Source organism: Amphimedon queenslandica, unplaced genomic scaffold (assembly GCF_000090795.2).
Source record: "Amphimedon queenslandica unplaced genomic scaffold, v1.1 AMPQUscaffold_13042, whole genome shotgun sequence".
In the NCBI taxonomy this organism is placed as follows: Eukaryota; Metazoa; Porifera; class Demospongiae; order Haplosclerida; family Niphatidae; genus Amphimedon; species Amphimedon queenslandica.
In genome coordinates this window covers 43,004-52,572 of record NW_003546722.1, presented here as the reverse complement: position 1 = coordinate 52,572, position 9,569 = coordinate 43,004, and the positions used below count along the sequence as shown (strand labels likewise).

Below are 9,569 nucleotides of genomic sequence, written 5' to 3'. Positions count from 1 at the left end.
TTATTGTAAGTTAATATTTGTTTTAAATTGTTAAAATCTTTAATTTGCAGCTAAAATTCCATTTACGTACCTCTGTAGCCCAAATATTTGTTTCAGTTAGTGTATTTTTGTCATTAAATGTTGTTACTTAGTTTATTACATTGTTTAGGCAACTTCTCTTGTTTCTCAAGAGTGTTCTTTAGGAAATATTCAAGAAAAACCAGTTTGCCATTGTATGACCTTTGCATACCTCTCAGGAGAATTGACCACATTCTATTGCTATGAAACTACAATAAAGAGACTCTTTACATGTTTTTACATTGGTTAAAGTTGTTTTTAAATTTTCCTTGTTGCTGGTTTTTTAGTTATAACAATTTACATTCAGCCATTTTGCTAAGATGCCATTGATTGCTACCATTAATTTTAATGAATAATAACAGGTCTTATAATTAACCTCCGGTCCATAACCAATCCCAGTTACGTTAGTCTATTATATCCCTGACTTAACGCAGCATTTCAGCTTACTTGTCTTCACATCTTAAGAGGTACATAGAACCATTTCATTCATGATTACTTCAAGAGTACTGGTAAGTTTTTTATTACAGATTCATAGATTGAAAAAATCACAAGTAAAATTTACGATAATTTTCATACTTTATTTCAACACCATATATATCATATAAATCATAATTTGAGCTTGTATGATTTTGCATTTTTTAACATACACTGTTTATGAATTATGAACTTGTTCTATTGAAGAAGTAAATATGTCTCCCTTCACTCATCATTCAAGACTCATTTGCTATTGAAGCTGATGAAGCCTTGCTTAGACCTGGAGCGAGAGATTAAAGCTAAAGCCAGGAGATAGGACCTGGAGACGTGATGAGTCGTAACACCCAGAGCTATGACCTGGAGATACAGAGATCAGTACTTGGCAAATTGGAGGTTCCAAGATTAACAATAATATATGCCAGAGGTACACGTGGTAGCATGCCTACAGATACAGAACACTAGTCAAACAATGAGAGTCAAATTAATATTTTTCTGTGACAAAGTTATGTTATCTGATGAAGAAGACTGCTCCACTTAGTGTCTTCTGATAATTTATTTCTTTTTGTTGCATCTGACTCCAAGTCATCATTCTAAACTTATAATAATTATACAGTCTCACTGTGATTAGTGTCTGTATTGAAAACAATACACAGTTATGTTAGCCATATCATAAGATCCCATTTCTTAAAATGTTCTGTACATGGGATGGTACTTCAGCCCAACGATTATAATTTTAAGAACACCTTATCTTTTTGATGATCAAGAGATGAAATGAGCCCAACCACTGCATTATTATACTTTATTGCCTTTTTTTACCATTTTATAGATATAAAAAGGAGGGAACATTGACTACAACAGTCTTTTCTTTATTATATTTTGTTAATAATATAATTGTAACAGTACTGCATACAGCTGTTCTTAGGTGACGGGAACATAAATTTTGTAACTGTTGTTATCGTGCTTAGACATTAAATACCTTCTGAACACTATTCTTTTGTATGAAAATGTAAGTAATCTTTCTTCACTGTTTTGAAAGTAAATAAATTTAAAAATTTGTAGCATGCACTTTACTCCCTAACTTTGCTTGGAGTTAAGGAAGAGCAAAAAGAATGCTGTAATGATTAAATTTTTAAAATTTGATTTCTTAACTCACATGCATCTCTAATTTTTTAAGGCAATATTTTGGAGCAATACAAGTGATAATATTTCACAACATATTCGAATGTGCTAAGGCAATAATAGCAGGAGAATTTGATAGGCTTAACCATTCTTCAGTGATAATGGTTGGCATTTGTAGTAAAAGGACTTCATTGTTTAATGTGTTATTGTATTGTGTAGAGAAGAAATAATTTTATCTTCATGATAATTTGCCTATTTTTGATAAAAAAAATTTAATAGTCAGTTGTGACAAATGTGACCGTAATTGACAAAAGGTACCTTATGGCGGGTAGCAAAATTTGTCTTTAAAGCAAAAAAAATCCAACTTCCAGAACTCCAGTTATCATAACATTACTCCACTAGATGCAAAAAATTACTAGATAACTTTCAGAAACAATGATTGTCCAACGGAGCACTCACAGATTAATATTTTTCATTATAATGATGAATTTTTAAATTTGCCATGAGGTACCTTTTGTCAATTATGGTCACAATTTATTAGATACTTTCCAATTTATCAGTTACTTTCCAATTTATTTGTAATGATTTGAGGAAGTTAAATCAAAGACACAAGAATTTTGTATTTAATACACCACTGAAGAAAATAGTATCGACATATCTGCCTTTGATACATTTAGGTGAACATCTGAAACTGTCTCAGTATAATTATTGTGTATTGTTAGAAAGGCTATTGTTTTGGTGATGCAGGGTGGAAGGAAGAGAAGGCAATACAACAATTGGAGATTGAATAAGGTACAGGTAAACACATCATGCAAGATTTGTCTGTATTTACTTGATGCATTAAATGTAGGTAGAAAGTGATGATTATTGTTTACAAGCATTGTGTAAGGTACATGCAATGTAGTACATGCGTGTATTTTTCATTATTTTTTAATAAAAAGAATATTAGTAGTTCTTTGGACAAAATAAGTGGCTCAAAAAGGATCAAAACCAGTGGCGTAGCTAGACCTTTTGTGATTCCTGGGCCAGAAAGGGACAAAATTGGCGTGTGAAGCACTTCTCAAAATTTCCACGCGGTTAATGATATTCATGATGGGGGTGATCAATTAAACCACTGGAAAATGGCTGCTTTTGAGTAGAATTTGTATGAGATCGATGGTGTAGCTACGCCACTGATCAAAACTACATAGAGGTACATGTAGCTACAATTAATTCAATCAGTACCATTAATCATGCAAATGTAGCCTATCTTTGTCAAATGATATTCATAAAACTGCAATGAGCCTCAACTCAAGAAACATAAGGCTAAAAGGAACAATGAGTCTCAAGTCATTGAGTATTTTTCATTTTGCTCATTTATCCTACAGCAGATTTAAATGATTTATTACGTACATTAGATAGTAATCCCTATTTTCAAGATACATTTTCTTCACAAAAATTATTTAATCTATACATTATTACAATAATAAAGAGCCCGAGCAACAAGGGTTTCTCATCCCCTGATTTTAAAATAGTCTAATGCTTTCTTACAACGACATCTTTTGCAGCATTGACTGTGGTTGGGGACGACAGTGCTATGTCAGTCATTTCCCAGTTTGAACAAAGAATGACCAGTTTGAAATAATTATTGAATTGATAATCAAGCTTCAACATTAAATTATAATACTATAGTTATTTTGTATTTACCAGAGAGTTTGTGTGACGAAGTCATAAAAACAGAGAGGCATAATAAAGGCACACATGACCATTCTATTGTCAGTATTATTCTTTGCCATACTTGAGACACATCTGTGTATCTGAAACTGCATATAGCCCAAAAAGAACAAAGAGAATAGAGCTAAATGATACTTCGCCTCTCGAACTGGATGACGTGTCTTGTAATTGATTTGGTTCTAGTCATTTAGCGCATTCATAGCAGTTTGAAGAAGAAGTTATCTATTAATATCAAAAAAACTAAACTGCCTTGACTTAACTTCAGTATTGTGCATTAGAGTAATTCTGAAGAATATAGCCATCATTTAGTAAACAAGTGTAACAGTCTAAAAAATATTCCTATAAATGATTTCACCACTATGCAAGTACAGCTTGATTTTTATTAAGACTTATAGAGACTCTCTACCTTGTGATGCTTGTAGAGAAGTGTTTAGACAGTATCTTTATGTTTTCTTGCTGTTAGAAAGCTCATTACTTTGTCCATGTGTAAGCCGCCATTTTGTTTGCCGTGGCCACACCCACTACTTAAAGGAGCGTTGACGGGTGGTTGCTAAGGCTAATGAATTTTGTTATTTTTCCAATACATGTATAGAAGAAATGTAAGTGTGGACATACAAATATATAAACATCACACGGGGGTGAAATCAATTATAGGAACAACCTGGGGGTGTGGCCCCCAGGTCGTTAAAAATAATTATCTCTGCAAAGTAACTGACATGTAGTGTGCAAAGTAATGAAACTGAGTGGCCATGCATCATAGTGTCTTTGCAATTGATTGTCAGACGAAGTCTAAAATGTATGTTGCATCATTATCAGCCTCGTGGGCATTATATCAATCTCCTGGTTGCTTAAGTTTTAAGCACTCATCTCCTGCTCTAAACTTTGTGTTGTCTCCAGGTTTTGCTAGCACTCATCTCTTGTTCCGGGTTATAGCAGGGCCTGAGCTAATTGTCTTACAAGCATATGTGAAGCATAGATTTCAGCAACTGCCTTATAACTGTGCAATTTTTCAATAGCCTGACGCAGTGATGGTTTCGTTGATAATTCTATTATCTGTCAAGAAACTATTTGCAAGAGAGTCACAACATCAATGTTTACAATTGTGCTTTTAAACAAACTATGTTCATAGTTTGTCTTGCACACAAAGGAATATGAATAGAGATAAACTTGCATTATTGGAAAATAAGAAATAGGACATGAAGTGGATCTATATTCATGACTTGGTGGTAAAAGTGTAGGTTTCAATAAATAAGAAATATAATGGTCATTTTCAATAGTAATAGGCAATACTGGAGTATTGGATTCTGATAACAATCATATTATCTTGAAAGAGAAGTGGGAATAGTTTTGAATTACACAACATGTGCTTCAATTTTAACAAGTAAATAAAAAAATTTCTATTAAATAAGAAAAAGTAGGGTTGTCAAAAATAGAAGAAACAAGGGGATTGCGTTCAACCATAATAATAATTAATAGGTCAATCAATAATAAAACTTAATTAATAAAGAAATATTATTCATAAAATGGAACACAAATTTCATACCCTACTTTGCAGAAAATGATGACAGGCAGACTACAATAAAAATAGAATTTAATGAGCATGATGCTGGATAGTCAGCAGACACTTTTCGAGCTTTAAATGTCAAAATTTGCCTTCCATTTAGTTTCAGTAGATGTCCGCCATCCTATACAGTTAATCACAATGACATTGCACACTATATGCAATTATGACTTACCAAATTTTTGACATCACCTACAATATATTCTAAGACTGAAGCCATCAAGTACCTTTTAATAACAGATGTCATGGCAATAGCTGCCAAATGAATGTGCCTTTGTAGGCTTCTGTTGATGTAATGACCAAGCATACAGTGACAGATTCTTTAAAATGAAAGAAGTCAAATCATTTATATAGTACAATAATTAGAGTGTGTATACCGTATACGGCATATATTTTGCAGGTGTAAAATTTTGCGATTTGGCTGCAATTTTAAATTTGCTAATAAAAATTTTGCATTTTTTCAGTAATAATTTAGATTAAGCTAACCGGTTAAAAGTTATGGGCATGGCCCATATGATGAGGGTGTGGTCAGTTTCAATGCACGTGTATTTGCATGTTGATGGCTCTAGCCTGATGCTATGTTTTCTTTTGTTTATGACTCTGTCATTCGTGGCCACCACATTTATAAAGAAATTTGGATACCTCTGTTGGGTGAAATCTTGTCCTGTGAAGTGGAGCCAGGCAACATTTTTGATCCATATGCTGTTGCTATAAAGAGATCGTGTATCTATGGTGACAATGCTACAGTAGGACATGTTCCTCGTAAGATTTCAGCTGTTTGCTGTATGTTTTTGAGAAGAGGAACAATTAATTGTAATGTTACAGGTGCTAGAAAGCACTCTACTGATCTTGTTCAAGGAGGATTAGAAGTACCTTGTACATTAACTTTTACTGGAATGAAGCAAGATATTGAAAAGGTTAAAAATTTGTTGGAGTGTGCTCCAAGTGTAGACTATCCATTGCCTGTACCTGCTATAAAAAGAAGCACTAGTCACATCTCAAACTTCTGAACCACAGATTAAACGACTAAAGGTTGATAAAACTACAGCCAGTCACAGTGTAATTATTTCAGATGATGAGGCAGCTGTTACTGATGATGAACAATGTCTCCACAATGAGTCAGTATAGAAGTATTGTTTGGACGAAATCCCACATTCACTCTTTCAGCATTAGATCAAGCAGTTACCCTAAATGGAGAGCTTCTGAATGATCAACATATAATTTTTGCTGAGTCAGTCCTCCTTAAGCAATTTCCTGGTACAAAAGGATTGCATAATACATTATTAAATGACAAGTTTGCTACACTAGAAATCACAAGAGATCAAGGATTGCAAATTTTTCATGATCGGTCTAACCACTGGATCGTTGCTTCAAATATTAAACGTACTGACAACAATGTTGAGGTTTACGATTCTCTGTACACCAGTGCTAGTGCCAAAACTAGAGCTCAAATTACAAATATTTTTTGACCACTTCTCGACAGGAAACCTCGGCTGAAAATAATGAAAACACAAAAGCAAGTTGGAACTAGAGACTGTGGTTTATTTCAATAGCTATAGCTACGTCTATCCTCTTTGAGCACGATACATCAATTCGACTTTATCAACAAAGGATGAGAGATCATCTTGCAAGTTGTTTTGAAGCAAAAACACTCACACCGTTCCCAGTTGAAATAGTCTATTATCTCAAAAATAATTAACAAAACACTTTGATATGATTATGTTAACATTCGTCAATTGTGACCCGATTTGAGAAAACCAGGCTATCTGCGGGATTTTGGTAAAATCAGTTTTTGGTACTTACAAAAAGAGAAAAAAATTTCCTTTCCAACGACATTCCATTTATGACAATGCGCAATAAAACTTTGAAGTTAGGAATGTTTCCGTGTCACACCCATTCACGTAGTAAATGTCACCACACCCACTACGTGAACCACACCCACATCTATTAATAAACGGGTAAAGAAGAAAGAAGCACTTGGCAGCGTTTTAAATTACTTTTTTTGCTTTTTGGACATCTTAAGAGTGATCTAAAGCCCAGCCATGCATTGAAACTTCAAATACAAGTAAGTTTTTTCATTGCAAAAGTTGTTCAGTTATTGCTGTGTTCTAGTGCCAATGAAGTCCTTTCTGTGAACTGTAATAACATCATCTGGGTCATACACTTCATTTACATCCAGACATCACTTCTGCTTCAGTTTACAGGTAATATTTTTATTTAGATTTTTATTTTGAACTATAATTCAGGGATATACATTTAACGTTAAAATAATTAATAGTTTTTGCACTTGCTGATGAATCCTATAGAAGATTATTGTTATTCTTATGTTTCATAATGTTTCTTTCCTTACTGTTGGATGAGGGGCTCCTCCTCTTCCTCCTTGGCCTCCTCCCCTCCCTTCTTTCCCTCCTCTGCCACATTTTCCACCTTTACCTCAACCTCCTCCTCTGTGTTTCCTTCGCTTCTTCTAAGCAGAGGAAAAATTATAGTGATTACTCATTTCAATAATGCTCCTTTGATACTTTAAATTTCTTTCTTTTGTCTCTCTCTGTCCCAGTCTCTTCTCCTGTCCCTGTCTCCTCGCCTGTCTCTGTCTCCTCCCCTGTCTCTGTTTCTTCTCCAATCTTCTCACTACTCCCATTCCTCTCCCTCCTGCCCTCTTCAATGAGTTCCAACTGCCCTAATTTACAATGGCATAAAGCCTTTAATATACACTTAAAATTATGTTTACTTTGGAGAGCTGGCCGGAACTGTTCCAAGTCTTTAGTTAAGAAATTTGAATTTAAAGTACAAGTAATTTAACTATTGTTTAATTACCTAAATGCCTTCTTTCTTCTTGCCTAATTGTTGTAAATAGGACTAAAATAGAATGCAAAATTACTTTTTAGTTTAATAGTTCTTCTCATAGCTGCTTCACAACAAAAATTGTCACACAATCACACATGTAAATAAACTTACTTAAGCCATTTGATTCTCTTCAAAACAATTAAAATTAAAAAATTAAGAAACAACTTTTAATCTTACCATTCTCCTTTCGACTATCTCCACTCTTCTCTTTGTCTCTGTCCCCTTTCTCCTCTGTCCTCTCTCCTCTGTCTCCTTTCTTCTCTTTCACCCTTACTTCATCTTTTTCTGCTATAAATACAGTTATTTTTTGCTTGTAATGTACAACACAAACATTCATGTACAAACAACTTACCAAGTTCATCTACCAAAAACAAAAGGCATTATAGTTACCACTATAGGGTTACACATTCCCCAAATACCATCAGATGGATGGACCTCAATGAGGACATCCTCTATTGGGGCAGCCATTACTTTTTGATTTTGAACTTACAGTTTCAGGTGTCTTATTTTATATCCTAAAGGTCACAGGTGACACTTGGTGTTCTTTGATTGGCTGTGAATGACGTAATAACTTCTATTTCGGTATTCTCCTCCCACACATTTTTATTATCTGTCCTCTCACCTGTACAGATAAACACAAATCACGTGCATGATAACTTCGTGACTAACTTTCTCTTAGGCCTTCTCTTTTGAGTTAGTACGTTTTAAACAAAAATGAGTGTTTGTGTTTATGTTGACGTCTCACGCACATACTAGTTCCATACTTTTGTTTTCAAAAAAGGGTATCCATAGTTTGTATGTCTTAGCGTTACAAACGAGTTCCTCTCCTTTAGGGGATCAATAGTTTGAATATTTGTCATTCAAACTAGTTCCACTCCTGTTTCAGGGGATCAACTAGTTCCACTCCTGTTACAGGGGATCAATATTCTGTTTGTTGTAGACAAACTAGTTCCTCTCCTGTTGAAAGGGGATCAATAGTATGTGCATTACACAAACTCATTTCTGTTATTCATTTACTGATAACATGGACAAGTTCTTCTATTATGACCAAATTGACAACAATTACCACATTTCCTTTGTGTTGCAGGTGGTTCTAGAGACTGCCTGGGAGAATGTGGTACTTCAATCTCCATTGCAAGGTCTGGTGGATTATTTACACCTGGAGTTGATTGTCGAGATGATCCTGTTGGTTGAGGTGCATCAGGAAGTGGGCAGGTTACATCTTTACATTCGTATCTGCAAAACGATCTTATCTTTTCGTAAAGGTACCATTTCCTTTCAGTTGACATACCCTTGGGTGGTAATATATTAGGTAGTTCATCTTCCATTATTTGAGCGTCCTCCTTCAGCAAATGGAATTGTGTGACTGGGCCATCTACAGCTTGTCTGGCTGCAAATACTACACCAGGTGAGGTCGCATTTACAACTAAGTGTTGAAAGCCTTTGATGCCTTTTATTTTCTTGAATAATGTAGCAAAGTAACTAGACCAGTCAAGTGTTTCTACAATGAGTTCACCATTGCTACTTCCTACTGGTTGGGCTTTGTTCACAGTAGATGATGTTCTACAACTTGAATGAAGTCATCCAATGAGTCTACCTCTGCTTTACGGAATTTTTGCTTTAATAGTCCGAAGCACCAGTCTGGAGAAAATTTTGTGTCCAACTGGCAGAAAGGATATTGAAATGGATGCATCGAGTCCTGTCATGACTCTCCATAAGAGGTACTAAAATAAAGAATTACATTTAAAATGTTCATTATTGTGCATGTATTATACTTACTTGAATAACTGTATTATTT

At 34.5% G+C, this 9,569-nt stretch overlaps 1 long non-coding RNA gene across 1 annotated transcript; it reads right to left on the bottom strand.

Moving 5' to 3' along the window:
* Positions 1–8,032: 8,032 nt before the first annotated feature.
* Positions 8,033–8,650, bottom strand: LOC109585586 (uncharacterized). The gene is made up of 4 exons (XR_002186561.1): positions 8,441–8,650; positions 8,191–8,393; positions 8,124–8,132; positions 8,033–8,059 (listed from the first exon to the last, which is right to left on the bottom strand). It is a non-coding gene; the product is annotated as an uncharacterized LOC109585586 (long non-coding RNA).
* Positions 8,651–9,569: the final 919 nt, after the last annotated feature.